Here is a 13,549-nt window from a genome sequence, read left to right as displayed (position 1 = left end):
AAATAAATAAATAAATAAATAAATAAATAAATAAATAAATAAATAAATAAAATATTGAAAATGTATCTCTAAGGTCCCATCCAAATCCAAAAGTTGGGGGTGCCCGGGTGGCTCAGTTGGTTAAGCCTCTGGCTCTTGGTTTCTGCTCAGGTCATGATCTCAGGGTTATGATATAGAGCCCTGCCTGGGGCTCCCCACTCAGTTGGCACGGGCTTGAGATTCTCTTCCTCTGCCCCTCCCTGGCTCACTGGTGCTGATGTACACACGTGTGCTGGTGCACGCTCTCTTTTTTCCATCCCCCTCCCTCGAAACTGAGAGACTCCCACCTAGTCACTTTTCATTTCTGAAAGTGATCCCTTTTGTTCTTGAAGCCTTGGAATCATATCTGAAGTGTTCCCCCAGATTGATGCCCTCTGACTGAATCCTGTTGTCCTTCCTTCCCTCCTACTCTCCTCAATTCCTAATTACATAGGCACCTCACCCTTCCCGGCTGACAGTCATGACCCTGTTCTCTCCCCCACTTTCTCTTCCTTAACCAACAAAATATTTCATAAATTGATTCTTAACCACATTGGTGGGATGTAATACATGAAATGTTGAGAGTCAGCATCCCATTAAAATTGAGAGAAAATTTGGGGTACCTGCGTGGCTCAGTCAGTAGAGCATGTGACTTTTTTTTTTAAGATTTTTATTTATTTATTTGTCAGAGAGCGAGAGAGTGCACGCCCAACCAGGGGGAGCAGGAGGCAGAGGGAGAAGCAGGCTCCCTGCCGAGCAAGGAGCCCAATGTGGGACTCGATCCTGGGATCATGACCTGAGCTGAAGGCAGACTGAGCCACCCAGGCATCCCAGAGCGTGTAACTCTTAATCTTGGTGTTCTGAGTTTAAGCCCCACCTTGGGTATAGAGATTACTTAACAATAACAACAACAACAACCTACAAAATAAAGAGAACAGTTTACCTTTAAACGAAATTGAGAGAAAATTCCCAGCTTTTTTTGAGAAAGATATTTGTAAGCTTATGGACATCTCTTACTTATTCACTCATTCATTCATTTATATATATTGTACATCAAGGACACTTCCTGGTATTTATTAAATGCTATGTGATCAATATGATCTCTAATGTGCTGAAAAATCAGAGAGGGGTATATATGACAGGTAGGATAAATGAGACACAAATGGTATTTAACAACAAAACAAAACCCTCTCAACTAGACTTCTGGCCTACCAGTCGTTGAGAACTACTTGCCTGAAATTCAAGTCATTTTGAGTCCTTAAAGTTTGCAAGTTCACGTTCAGGTTTTCAAACCTCCCCCGAATCTGACCTTGACCTTCTTGTAAATATTTTTAGCATTAGTATACTCTAACTTGAGTTTATCATTTTAGGAAGCCATGTTTTTAAATGAGGAAGCTCTTTTAGTTCTCATATGGGATGATCTCCAAGCTACACAGTGCAAGATGTAGACCAGTGTGTATAATATAATGCTATTTGTGAAAAAATAGATGGGGGAGTGTGGAAGGGAGACCATATATATGTATTTCCTTATATACGTAGAAAATAACTCTGAAAGCACTTAAATACATAAAAGTCTGCCACATATCTCTCATACTTTTTTGCCAGTGCCTCCTTGCCTAGAACGAGTCCTCTCTACTCCTTACTTAATACATTAAAAAGCACATTCCCCTATTTTCTTTGTTAACTTATTTTTCTCTATGTTTTATTGATGGTCTCCCCCACCTAGAGCAGGAATTTTATTCATCCAGTTCACCTCTGTATCATCAGTTTTCTATGAGAGTAACTGGCACATATATTTATTGAATGAAAGAATAAATTAAGAATGTAAATGAATATTATTTCCATATAGGAAAAGAAAAGAAAAAGAGAAAAAAGGCAAAGAAACAAGACAAGGAAATTCAGTTTGTTCCCAGCACAGTTCAGGTGAGAAAGTTTGTGAAAGGTGACATGAGGTTGATGGTACCTGGTTTGATGGGATGAACATAGATGCACCGGCCTGTGAGGTGTCTTCCAGCACCAACAACCAGTTTTCTGATTCCTCAGACACCACGTGGGTGTTCAACAGTTCAACTCAATCCTGACACTAACTACCCAGAATTAGTAAAGACCTCACAGCTTCAGGAGTCAGTCTCACAGGACTGCCCCCCAATCAGATGCCAGTCACAAGTCTTAGAACTCCTGTACTTCTGACTATAAATGGGGAGTTTGCATGGTACCCCCCTAAAGTTCAAGAATTTGCTAGAATGGCTCAGAGGACTCAGGAAGACATTACTTACATTTATAAAGTAAACGTTTACTCTGTATCCTTACAAAGAATAGAAATGAACAGCCAGATGAAGAGGTACTTAAGGCAGGGTGTGGAAAGGTCCTGAGCATAGGAGGTTATGTCCCTTTGGAGCTGAAGTGTACCACCCTCTCAGGATGTGAATCTGTACACCAGTTCAGCAGTCTCCTAATTGTTCAAGGGTCTTTATACAGCTCAATCCCCAGCACACCCATACCCTGTCTTTGGAGGCCTAAAGTGGGGCTGAAAGTTCCCACCTGCTAATCACTCATCTTTGTGGTGACCACCTCCATCTTGAGGCTATCTGGGGGCCCCACCTAAGAACTACCTCATTAACATGAACTCAGAAGTGACAGAAAAGGGCTTATTATGAATAACAAAAAAAGCTCCTATCACTAGGAAATTACAAGGGTGTTCTGTGTCAGGAATAAGGGACAAAGACAAAATATTTTTTTATTATACCAATGTCCTAGATTTCTGGCACTAGTCACTAAGATTTTTTACTTGCTTTCTAGTGCTAAGCCCCCTAAGCAGCCTTCAACAGTAATTTAGTTTCCCATATAGAATTTTCCACTGGGGGAAAAAATGTTTGAAAAGTTCAGTTCTATTTATATAAACAAATAAATTGGCTTTATAGCTATAATATCAGTCTCATATGACTATGATTTATTAGGGGAGTTAGTACCAACTCTGTGTCTTCTAAAAAAGTGGTATTGGGGCGCCTGGGTGGCTCAGTTGGTTAAGCCACTGCCTTCGGCTCAGGTCATGATCCTGGAGTCCCCGGATCGAGTCCCACATCGGGCTCCCTGCTCAGCAGAGAGCCTGCTTCTCCCTCTGACCCTCCCCCCTCTCATGCTCTCTCTATGTCATTCTCTGTCTCAAATAAATAAATAAAATCTTTAAAAAAAAAGTGGTATTGACAAAACTAGTTATTAATGTGGAAAAATATAGATTCCTACCTCACAGTAAATGAAAAATAAATTCTAGGTGGACTGAGGATCCAAATTAAAAAATACAGTAAGAATACCGTATAATTTGTAGCAAGAAAGATCTTAACTAGGACAGGAACTATTTAAAATATGTATTTCAGGGCACCTGGGTGGCTCAGTAGGTTGAGCATCCAGCTCTTGATTTTGGCTCAGGTCATAATCAGGGTCCTGAGACTGAGCCCTGAGTCAGGCTCCTCATTCAGTATGGAGTCTGCTTAGAGTTTCTCTCTCCCTCTGTCCCTGCTCCCACTCACACTTTCCCTAAAATAAATAAATAAATCTTTAAAAAATAATAATAAAATAAAATATATATTTCCCTGTATGGGCCACCAACAAAATTAAATAAAAAATAAAATTAGGTGGGGCGCCTGAGTGGCTCAGTCGTTAAGCGTCTGCCTTCGGCTCAGGTCATGATCCCAGGGTCCTGGGATCGAGCCCCACATCGGGCTCCCTGCTCCACAGGAAGCCTGCTTCTCCCTCTCCCACTACCCCTGCTTGTGTTCCCTCTCTTGCTGTGTCTCTCTCTGTCAAATAAATAAAATCTTTAAAAAAATAAAAATAAAAATAAAATAAAATTAGGGGCGCCTGGGTATCTCAGTCATTAAGCATCTGCCTTCAGCTCAGGTCATGATCCCGGTGTCCTGGGATTGAGCCCGGGCTCCCTGCTCAGCAAGGAGCCTGCTTCACCCTCTCCAGCTGCTCCCTGCTGTGTTCCCTCTCTCGATGTCTCTCTCTGTCAAATACATAAATAAAATCTTTACAAAAAATTTTTTAAAATTAAATTAAATGAAAAATGAAAAAATATATTTGACTACCTAAAAATTTAAAATATGTTCAAATTTATTAGTAGTCAGAGATATGCAAATAAAACGATGAGGTACCATTTTTCACTTCTTAATGGCAAACACAAAACAAATTTTATTGTTACCATCTATTGCATACCAGGCTATGGGGAAACTGATACTCTCATACATATGCATTGCGATCTTGTGTTGTTGGAAAGTAATCTGGAATATTTATTAAAATTATAAATACATACATTTCAAAACAAAACCCTATTTATCTTAATGAAATAAAAGTGTAAGGCTATGAATGCCAGAATGTTTATTATGGTATAGATGTTGCAGGGAAAAAAGTAAAGAAACAATCCAGATGTCTTCATCAGGAAAACTGTTGATCAAATTATGGTGTACAGCTATTATGGCATATTATGCAATCATTGAAAAGATCTACAACTGATCTTGAGAAACGTTTATGATACACTGTAACAAAACAAGTTGCACAAAAATGTGTATACTATGATCTTTTTATTATTTAATAAAGATTCCTTATTTATTATTTTTAAAACCCCTATATACCTATATACAAACCTATATATAAATATGGCTATAGAGGCTTGGAAAAAGTATAGACAGTTACATGTCAGAATGTTAACACTTTAACATCCCTGATAGAGAGGGTAGGCATAAACAGAAGGGTTGAGGACACATCAATAAATGTTTCTTGCTAAAATTTCATGTATTAAATGAGCATTTATGGGGCACCTGGGTGGCTTGTCAGTGAAGCGGCCATCTTCGGCTCAGGTCATGATCCAGGAGTCCTGGGATTGTGTCCCAAGTTGGGCTCCCTGCTCAGCGGGAAGTCTGCTTCTCTCTCTGACCCTCCCCCTTCTTGTACTCTCTCTCAAATAAATAAATAAAATCTTTTTTAAAAAATAAGCATTTAGGGGCGCCTGGATGGCTCAGTGGGTTAAGCGTCTGTCTGCTCAGGTCATGATTCTGGAGTCCCCGGATCGAGCCCCACGTCGGGCCCCCTGCTCAGCGGGGAGCCTGCTTCTCCCTCTCCCTCTGCCTGCCTCTCTGCCTACCTGTGCTCTCTCTCTATCTCTCTGTCAAAAAAATAAATAAAATCTTAATAAATAAATAAATATGAGCATTTATATATTAATTAATTAAAAGGAAATAATAATAATTTAATTCAATAAATATAATAATATACAAATATGGTAATGTATAATAATAAATGTATAATATATAATAATGTATGTAATATATAATGATAAACATATATAACATACGCTAATATACTAATAAATACAATAATAACGTAAAATTAATAATAATAACAATTTAAAATTAATAATAATAATAATTTAAAAGGAAAAGAGGAACCTTTTTTTTTTAAAGATTTTATTTATTTATTTGACAGAGACAGAGATAGCGAGAGCGGGAACACAAGCAGAGGGAGTGGGAGAGGGAGAAGCAGGCTTCCCCCCAAGGAGGGAGGGAGCCCGATGTGGGACTCGATTCCAGGACCCTGGGATCATGCCCTGAGCTGAAGGCAGATGCTTAACGACTGAGCCACCCAGGTGCCCAAGAGGAACCATTTTTTGAAACTACAACCTGAGGGCTACACTTGGGTTCTGGAGATCAAGTTAAGCTCCTCCCACTCTGTGAGGCCTAAGTGGTGGCTGACTTTCCTGTCGTACATTGCTTCTTTTTCAAATTTCCTAGGTATAGGGGCACCTGGGTGGCTCGGTCATTAAGTGTCTGCCTTTGGCTCAGACCATGATCCCAGGGTGCCGGGATCGAGCCCCGCATCGGGCTCCCTGCTCAGCGGGGAGCCTGCTTCTCCCTCTCCCACTCCCCCTGCTTGTGTTCCCTCTCTCACTGTGTCTTTCTCTGTCAAATAAATAAATAAAATCTTTAAAAAAAAATTAAGGGGCGCCTGGGTGGCTCAGTCGTTGAGTGTCTGTCTTCAGCTTAGGCCATGATCCCAGGGTCCTGGGATAGAGCCCCATGTTGGGCTCCCCGCAGTTCCCTCTCTCACTGTGTCTCTCTCTGTCAAATAAATAAATAAAGTCTCTAAAAAAAAAAAAATTAAAAAAAATAAATTTCCTAGGTATAACCACAAGTTTAGCAGGTGTTATTCTTTCATGGTTTCATGTATATTATTTTGTCTTTTGATTAGTTTATCACATGACTGTTGTACTTCCATACAGAATGTGAGTATTCTATACATTATCAAACATCATGTGGAGAGATGTGTGGGATGTCCAAACTAAGGCAAATAGTGATGGCAGTGCAGCATCAGCAATATAAAGACCTAGACCAGTGGCTCTCAACTGGGGCAATTTTGCCCCCATCCTCCAGAAGATCTTTGACAATCTGAAGGCATTTTTTGGTTGTCATAACCCAGTGGGGGAGGAAAGGATGGACTATGGACATTCAGCAGATAGAGGCCAGCGATACTGCTAAACGTTCTATAATAAAGAGGGCAGCCCCTGACAACAGTTTTCCAGCCAAAATGTCAGCAGTGCCGCAGTTGAGAAACTCTGTCCTAGAGTTTCAACCACAAGGACAGGTGGTATTGGCTGGGACTCTAAGTGACAAAGATTCCCAAGGGGATGAGGGGGCAAGCTTTCATTAGCAAGGCCAGGTTAAAAAGTAGCATAGGCAGTGGGGTGCCTGGCTGGCTCAGTTGGTAGAACAGGTAACTCTTGATCTTGGGGTTGTGAATTCAAAGCTCCATGTTGGCTGTAGAGATTACTTAAAAATAAAATCTTGGGCTCCTGGGTGGCTCAGTCATGAAACATCTACCTTCGGCTCAGGTCATGATTCCGGGGTCCTGGGATCAAGCCCCGCATCGGGCTCCCTGCTCTCCCTCTCCCACTGCCCCCCCCGCCCCGCTTGTGTTCCTTCTCTCGCTGTGTCTCTCTCTGTCAAATAAATACATAAAATCTTAAAAAAAAAAAAAAGAAATTAAAATAAATAAATAAATAAAATATTAAAAAAAGAAAGAAAGAAAAGTAGCATAAGGCAGTGATTTTTGAACTTTGGTTTTTAGCAGCAGAATTTATCTATTGAATGATCTTAACTCTATCAAATAATGTAGATACATTTCCTTTAATATTTAAAGGACTCCACTAATCAATAAGAAAAAGATTGATAGCTCAGCTGAAAATGAAGAGTTCAGTTCATAGAAGAGGGAATGCAAGTAGCTTTTAAACATGTGAAAGAGAAAGGGGAAAAAAAAGAAAGAAAAAATAAACATGTGAAAGATGTAAAATTTCACACAATGAAATGCCATTTTTCACATATCAAGAGAGTAAGGAACCAAAATTTAACCATATGTTACATTGGAAATGATGTGAAGAGCCAGGCCCACTTGTATAGTAATAGTAAACATGTAAGTTGGTACAATCCCATGGAAGGCAATTTGGCACTATTTATTAAAATGTAAAACACAGGGGTGCCTGGGATATCAGTCGGTTAAGCAGTTAAGCATTTGCTTTCGGCTCAGGTCATGATCTCAGGGTCCTGGGATGGAGCCCCATGTCTGGGCTCCCTGCTCCACGGAGATCCTATTTCTCCCTCTCCTTCTGCTGCTCCCCCTCCCTCTGCTGCTCCCCCTGCTTGTATTCTCTCTGTGTGTGTCTCTCTCTCTGTCAAATAAATAAAATCTTTAAAAAAAATGTAAAATCCATATGCCTTTTAATCTGGCAATTTCAATTCTAGAAATCCATTTTATAGATATACTTGCATATTGTAAAATGACGTATGTGCAAGAACATTCATTGTGCCATTGTTTATACTAGCAAAAGGTTGGAAATACACTACTTGTCCATTAATGAGGAATTGGTTAAATGTTTTACCAGTACATATGTTTATATGCATATAAATTATCACTTAAACTCAGGAAATGGGTAAAAGAAATTGCTCCTAGGGAGGGCAAATGGGAGACTGAAAGACAAAGGTATAAAGGAGATTTTTTTTAACTATAAAATCTTTTGTGCCTTTTGAAGTCTTCACCATGTGCATCATTACATATCACACATGTGTGTGTTAGTATGTCATACATTACATATCTTAAATATATAAAAGGAAGGCTGTTCTCATTGAAGTAGACTCCCCAAGTTTCCACCACAGCATCCCTCAAGACATCACTTATTCTTAAGGTCCTAAAAGAACATAGTAAATAAGCCACTGTCAGAGTTGTGTTAGAGTAGACTAATTGCTGTAATAATAATCCATAGATTTCACCAGCTAAATGCAACAAAACTTACTTTTCTTTCTTTTTTTTTTTTAAAGATTTTATTTATTTATTTATTTGAAAGAGAGAGAGAGAGACAGCAAGGGAGGGAACACAAGCAGGGAGAGCGTGAGAGGGAGAAGCAGGCTTCCTGCTGAGCAGAGAGCCCGATGTGGGGCTCGATCCCAGGACCCTGAGATCATGACCTGAGCCGAAAGCAGATGCTTAACGCCTGAGCCACCCAGGTGCCCCCCAAACTTATTTTTCATTCATACAACAATCCTACATGGCTGCTCTTCATCAGATGGCTTTTGGGATCAGCTTCCTTTGAAAAGTGACCGAGAGACCCTTGTTCCTTCTATCCTGTAGCTCTGCCATTGGAGAGGCAAAGGAAATTAGGTAACATCTGTTGAAAGGTTTTATGGGCCAGTCCTGGAATTGACACTATTCCTTCTCCCATTCAACTATCTAGAAACAGTCAAGTGGCTACACACCAGGAAGCCTGGGAAATCTTATCTTTCAATGTGACAGAATGGAGTTGAGGGCAAACAGAAGACAATGACCAGGAGCCACTCATTATAACTTTTTTTTTTTTTCCCATTTAATCCAGGAAATACTTTATTCAAACCCATCAGAGAAATGGACAGCTTGGGTCTGTAACAAAGCGTCATGTTTTAACGCACAGGTCAGTAATTGTATATGAGAGTATACACTGCTACATACAAATTAACTGATCAGAGCACGACTTTTCAATGTTCAAAACAGAATAAGCTTTCTTCTAAAGGCAGCACCTTTGTGACATTTTTGTTGTTGGGGGGGGCGGCAGAGGGAGAGGGAAAGATAAAATCTTTTTTTTTTAAAGGTTTATTGATTAATTTTAGAGAGAAAGAGAGAGACAGCAAGGGGAGGGGAGCAGAAGAGGGAGAGACTCTCAGGCAGACTCCCTGCTGAGCGCAGAGCCCAAGATCTGACCTGAGATCATGACCTGAGCCTAAATCAAGAGTTGAAAGCTTAACCAACTGAGCCACCCAGGTGCCTGACTTTGTGGACAACTTCTTCTCCTTCACCTTCTCCTTTTACAGAATCCACACCAACCTTCTCATAATTCTTCTGAAGGGCAGTCATGTCCTCACAGGTCTCAGAAAAAGCTCCTTCCTCCATGCCCTCGCCCACATACCAGTGAATAAAGGCACGCTTGGCATACATCAGGTCAGACTTGTGGTCCAGGCGAGCCCAGTCCTCAGTGATGGCTGTGTTGTTGCTCAGCATGCACACAGCTCACTGTACTTTGGCCAGGTCTGCAGCAGGTGCCACAGTGGGAGGCTGGTAATGAATGCCAACTTTGAAGCCAGTGGGGCACTGGATAGTACTTGAGGTCTTGACAGTGGCAATGGCAGAATTGACATCTTTGGGAACCACATCGCCACGATACAATAGGCAGCAAGCCATGTATTTACCATGGTCAGGGTCACATTTCACCATCTGGTTGGCTGGCCCAAAGCATGCATTGGTGATATCTGCTACAGAAAGCTGTTCATGGTAGGCTTCCTCAGCAGACATGACAGAGGCATATGTGGCCAGAGGGAAGTGGATGCGGAGCTAGGGCACCAGGTTGGTCTGGAATTCTGTCAGATCAACATTCAGGGCTCCATCAAATCTGAGGGAAGCAGTGATGGAGGACACAATTGGACCTATCAATCTATTCAGGTTAGTGTAGGTTGGAAGTTCAATATCGAGATTTCTACAATAGATGCCATAGACGGCCTCATTGTCTACCATGAAGGCTCAGTCAGAGTGCTCCAGGGTGGTGTGGGTAGTGAGGATGGAGTTGTTGGGCTCAACTATAACTGTGGAAACCCTGGGGGCGGGGGATGGGACTGGGTAAATGGAGAACTCCACCTTGGACTTCTTGCCATAATCCACAGGGACGTTCCCTCAGCAGGAAGGTAAACCTGGAACCAGTTCCCCCTCCAAAGCTGTGGAGCCAGTTTCCAAATTCAGTCCAAGACAAGGTCAATGATCTATCTCCTTGCCAATGGTGTAGTGCCCTCGGGCATAGTTACTGGCAGCATCTTCCTTGCCTGCAATGAGCTGCTCAGGGTGGAAGAGGTGGCGGGCACTGAGTGCTAGTGCGAACTTCATCAGTGACTGTGGGTTCCAGGTCTAAACACACGGCCCTGGGCACATGCTTGCCAGCACCTGTCTCACTGAAGAAGGTGTTGAAGGGGTCATCTCCTCCCCCAGTGGTTTTATCCCAGCAGCCACTGCCAATGTGGACACCAGCCTGACCGACATGGATGGAGATGCATTCATGCATGGTTGCTGCTTTGGGGCTACCGAGCAGATGGTGGAGAGGAAGAGGAGAGGTTGTTGTTTCTTACAGCGTGACTCAGGCAGTTGATGTAGGAGAACCTCCACTCATTATAACTTTATAAAGAGTTTCCAGGGGGCGTCGCCTGGATGGCTCAGTCTATTAAGCGTCCGACTCTTGATTTCAGCTCAGGTCATGATCTCGGTTGTGAGATCAAGCCCCGCGTTGGGCTCCACACTCAGCAGGGAGTCTGCTTGAAGTTCTCTCTCTCTCTCTCTCTCTCTCTCCCTCTGCCCCCCCAACTCCTTCACCTTCTCCTTTTACAGAATCGACACCAATCTTCTCTCTCAAAATGAGTAAATAAATCTTAAAAAAAGAGTTTCCAACTAGCCTTTCACAGAATGCATCCACTTCTTTAATGGTGTGTTTTGATGAACAGAAGCATTAATTTTAACATGAACTAATTTATCAGTCTTGTTGTTCATATTGGGTTGTTTGTTTTCTTCCCCCTTTTTTTCTACTGAGCTATAATTGACATATAACATTGTATCAGTTTTAGGTGTATAACATAATGATTTGATATATGCATATATTGCAAAACGATTACCAGAATAAGTTTAGTTAACATTCGCCACCACACATAGTTACAAAATTTTCTATGTGTGTGTGTGTGTGTGTGTGATGAGCTTTTAGATTTACTTAGCCTGACCTGAGCCAAAGGCAGACGCTCAACTGACTGAACCACCCAAGCACCCCTTTTCTCCACATTCTTGTCAACACTTAGTATGGCTTATCTTTTTGATGACAGTCATTCTAACAGGCATGAAGTGATATCTCATTGTAGTTTTGATTTGCATTTCCCTGATGATTAGTGATGTTGAACACATTTTCATGTACCTCTTGGGCATCTGTATGTCTTTTTTGGAAAAATATCTATTCAGATCCTCTGCCCAGTTTTTAATTGGATTGCTTGTTTTCTTTTGAGTTGTATGAGTGTATTTTTTAAATACATATTTTGGATATTAACCTCTTATCAGATATGTGACTTGCAAATATTTTTTCCTATTCAGTAGGTCATTGATGGCTTTCTTTGCTATACAGAAGGTTTTTAGTTTGATACAGTCCCACTTGTTTATATTTGCTTTTGCTGTCTTTGCTTTTGGCATCAAATCTAAAAAAATAATCTCTAAGACTAATGTCTAGGAGTTTACTCCCTGTGTTTTCTTCTAGGAAGTTTATGGTTTTAGGTTTTATGTTCAAGTCTTTAATCCATTTTGAGTTGATAATTGTGTACGGTAAAAGATAGTGGTCCACTTTTATTCTTTTGGATGTGGCTGTCCAGTTTTCCCAACACTATTTATTGCATGTGGCTGTCCATATTCCCAACATCTTTCCCTACTGTATATTCTTGGCTTTTTTGTCAGAGTGTTTTATTGTGTCTGGTAAGTTCTCTCTATATTTTGGATTAAAGTCCTTTGTTGGATATGTGATTTGCAAATATTTCTCCCAGTCTGTAGCTTGTCTTTCATTCTCTTGGATCCCTTTATGGAGCAGAGATTTTTAATACTACTGAAGATCAATTTATAATTTTTTTATGAATTTTGATGTTGGAATTATATCTAAGAACTCTTTGCTTAACCAAGGCCACAAATATTTTCTTATATTTTTCTTCCAGAAGTTTTTTAGTTGTACACTTGAAAATTTTTTTTTAAAGATTTTATTTATTTAATAGACAGAGACATAGCAAGAGAGGGCACACAAGCAGGGGGAGTGGGAGAGGGAGAAGCAGGCTTCCTGCCGAGCAGGGAGCCCGATGCGGGGCTTGATCCCAGGACCCTGGGATCATGACCTGAGCCGAAAGCAGACGCTCAACTACTGAGCCACCCAGGTACCCCCGTCAGCACTTCTTGAAAATACTATCTTTTCTCTGTTGAATTAACTCTGCACTTTTGTCAAAAATCAATTGTGGGTTTTGTGTGGGTGTCTTTTGGAACTCTATTCTGTTCCATGGATGTATATGTCTTTCATCAAAACTATACTATCTTGGGCGCCTGGGTGGCTCAGATGGTTAAGCGTCTGTCTTCGGCTCAGGTCATGATCCCAGGGTCCTGGGATCGAGTCCCATATCGGGCTCCCGGCTCAGCGGGGAGCCTGCTTCTCCCTCTGACCCTCTCCCCTCTCATGCTGTTTCTCTCTCGCTTGCTCTCTAAAGAATAAATAAAATCTTAAAAAAAAAAAAAACCTATACTATCTTGATTGTATAATTTTATAGTAAATCTTAAAATCTGGTAGTAGCAGTCCTTCAGCTTTGTTCATCTTTAAAACTGCTTGGGCTATTCTAATTCCTTTGCCTGTCCATATAAAATTTTATATTAAGTTTGCTCATACCTATCTAAAAAACCAGGCTGGGATTTTGACTGTGATTCCATTGAATCTTTAGATCAGTTTGGAGAGAATCAACATCATAACAATAGTGAATGTTCCAATATTCCAACACAGCATATTTTCCTCTTTATTTAGATCTTTAATGTCTTCCATCAGTGTTTTGTAGCTTTCAGTATACAGATCTTGCACATAATTCGTTAGACTTATACCTAAACATTTCATTTTTGGGGTGCTATGGTAATTTTTAAATTTCAAATTGTAATTGTTCATTCCTAGAATATAAAAATGCACTTGATTTTTAATATTTTTTTTTTAAGATTTTTTATTTATTTATTTGACAGAGAGAGACACAGTGAGAGAGGGAACACAAGCAGGGGGAGTGGGAGAGGGAGAAGCAGGCTTCCCACAGAGCAGGGAGCCCGATGCGGGGCTCGATCCCAGGACCCTGAGATCATGACCTGAGCTGAAGGCAGACGCTTAACGACTGAGCCACCCAGGCGCCCCTTGATTTTTAATATTAACCTAGTAATC

The 13,549-nt window shown here is 40.8% G+C and overlaps 1 pseudogene; it reads right to left on the bottom strand.

Moving 5' to 3' along the window:
* LOC118017807 overlaps positions 1-10,746 on the bottom strand; it is a 12,140-nt pseudogene extending 1,394 nt beyond the window's left edge.
* Positions 10,747-13,549: the final 2,803 nt, after the last annotated feature.

This window comes from Mirounga leonina, unplaced genomic scaffold (assembly GCF_011800145.1).
Source record: "Mirounga leonina isolate KUSES-001 unplaced genomic scaffold, KU_Mleo_1.0 Mir_106, whole genome shotgun sequence".
Classification (NCBI taxonomy): Eukaryota; Metazoa; Chordata; class Mammalia; order Carnivora; family Phocidae; genus Mirounga; species Mirounga leonina.
Note: the sequence above shows the minus strand (reverse complement) of the source record. Positions and strands in the feature narration are given on the sequence as shown.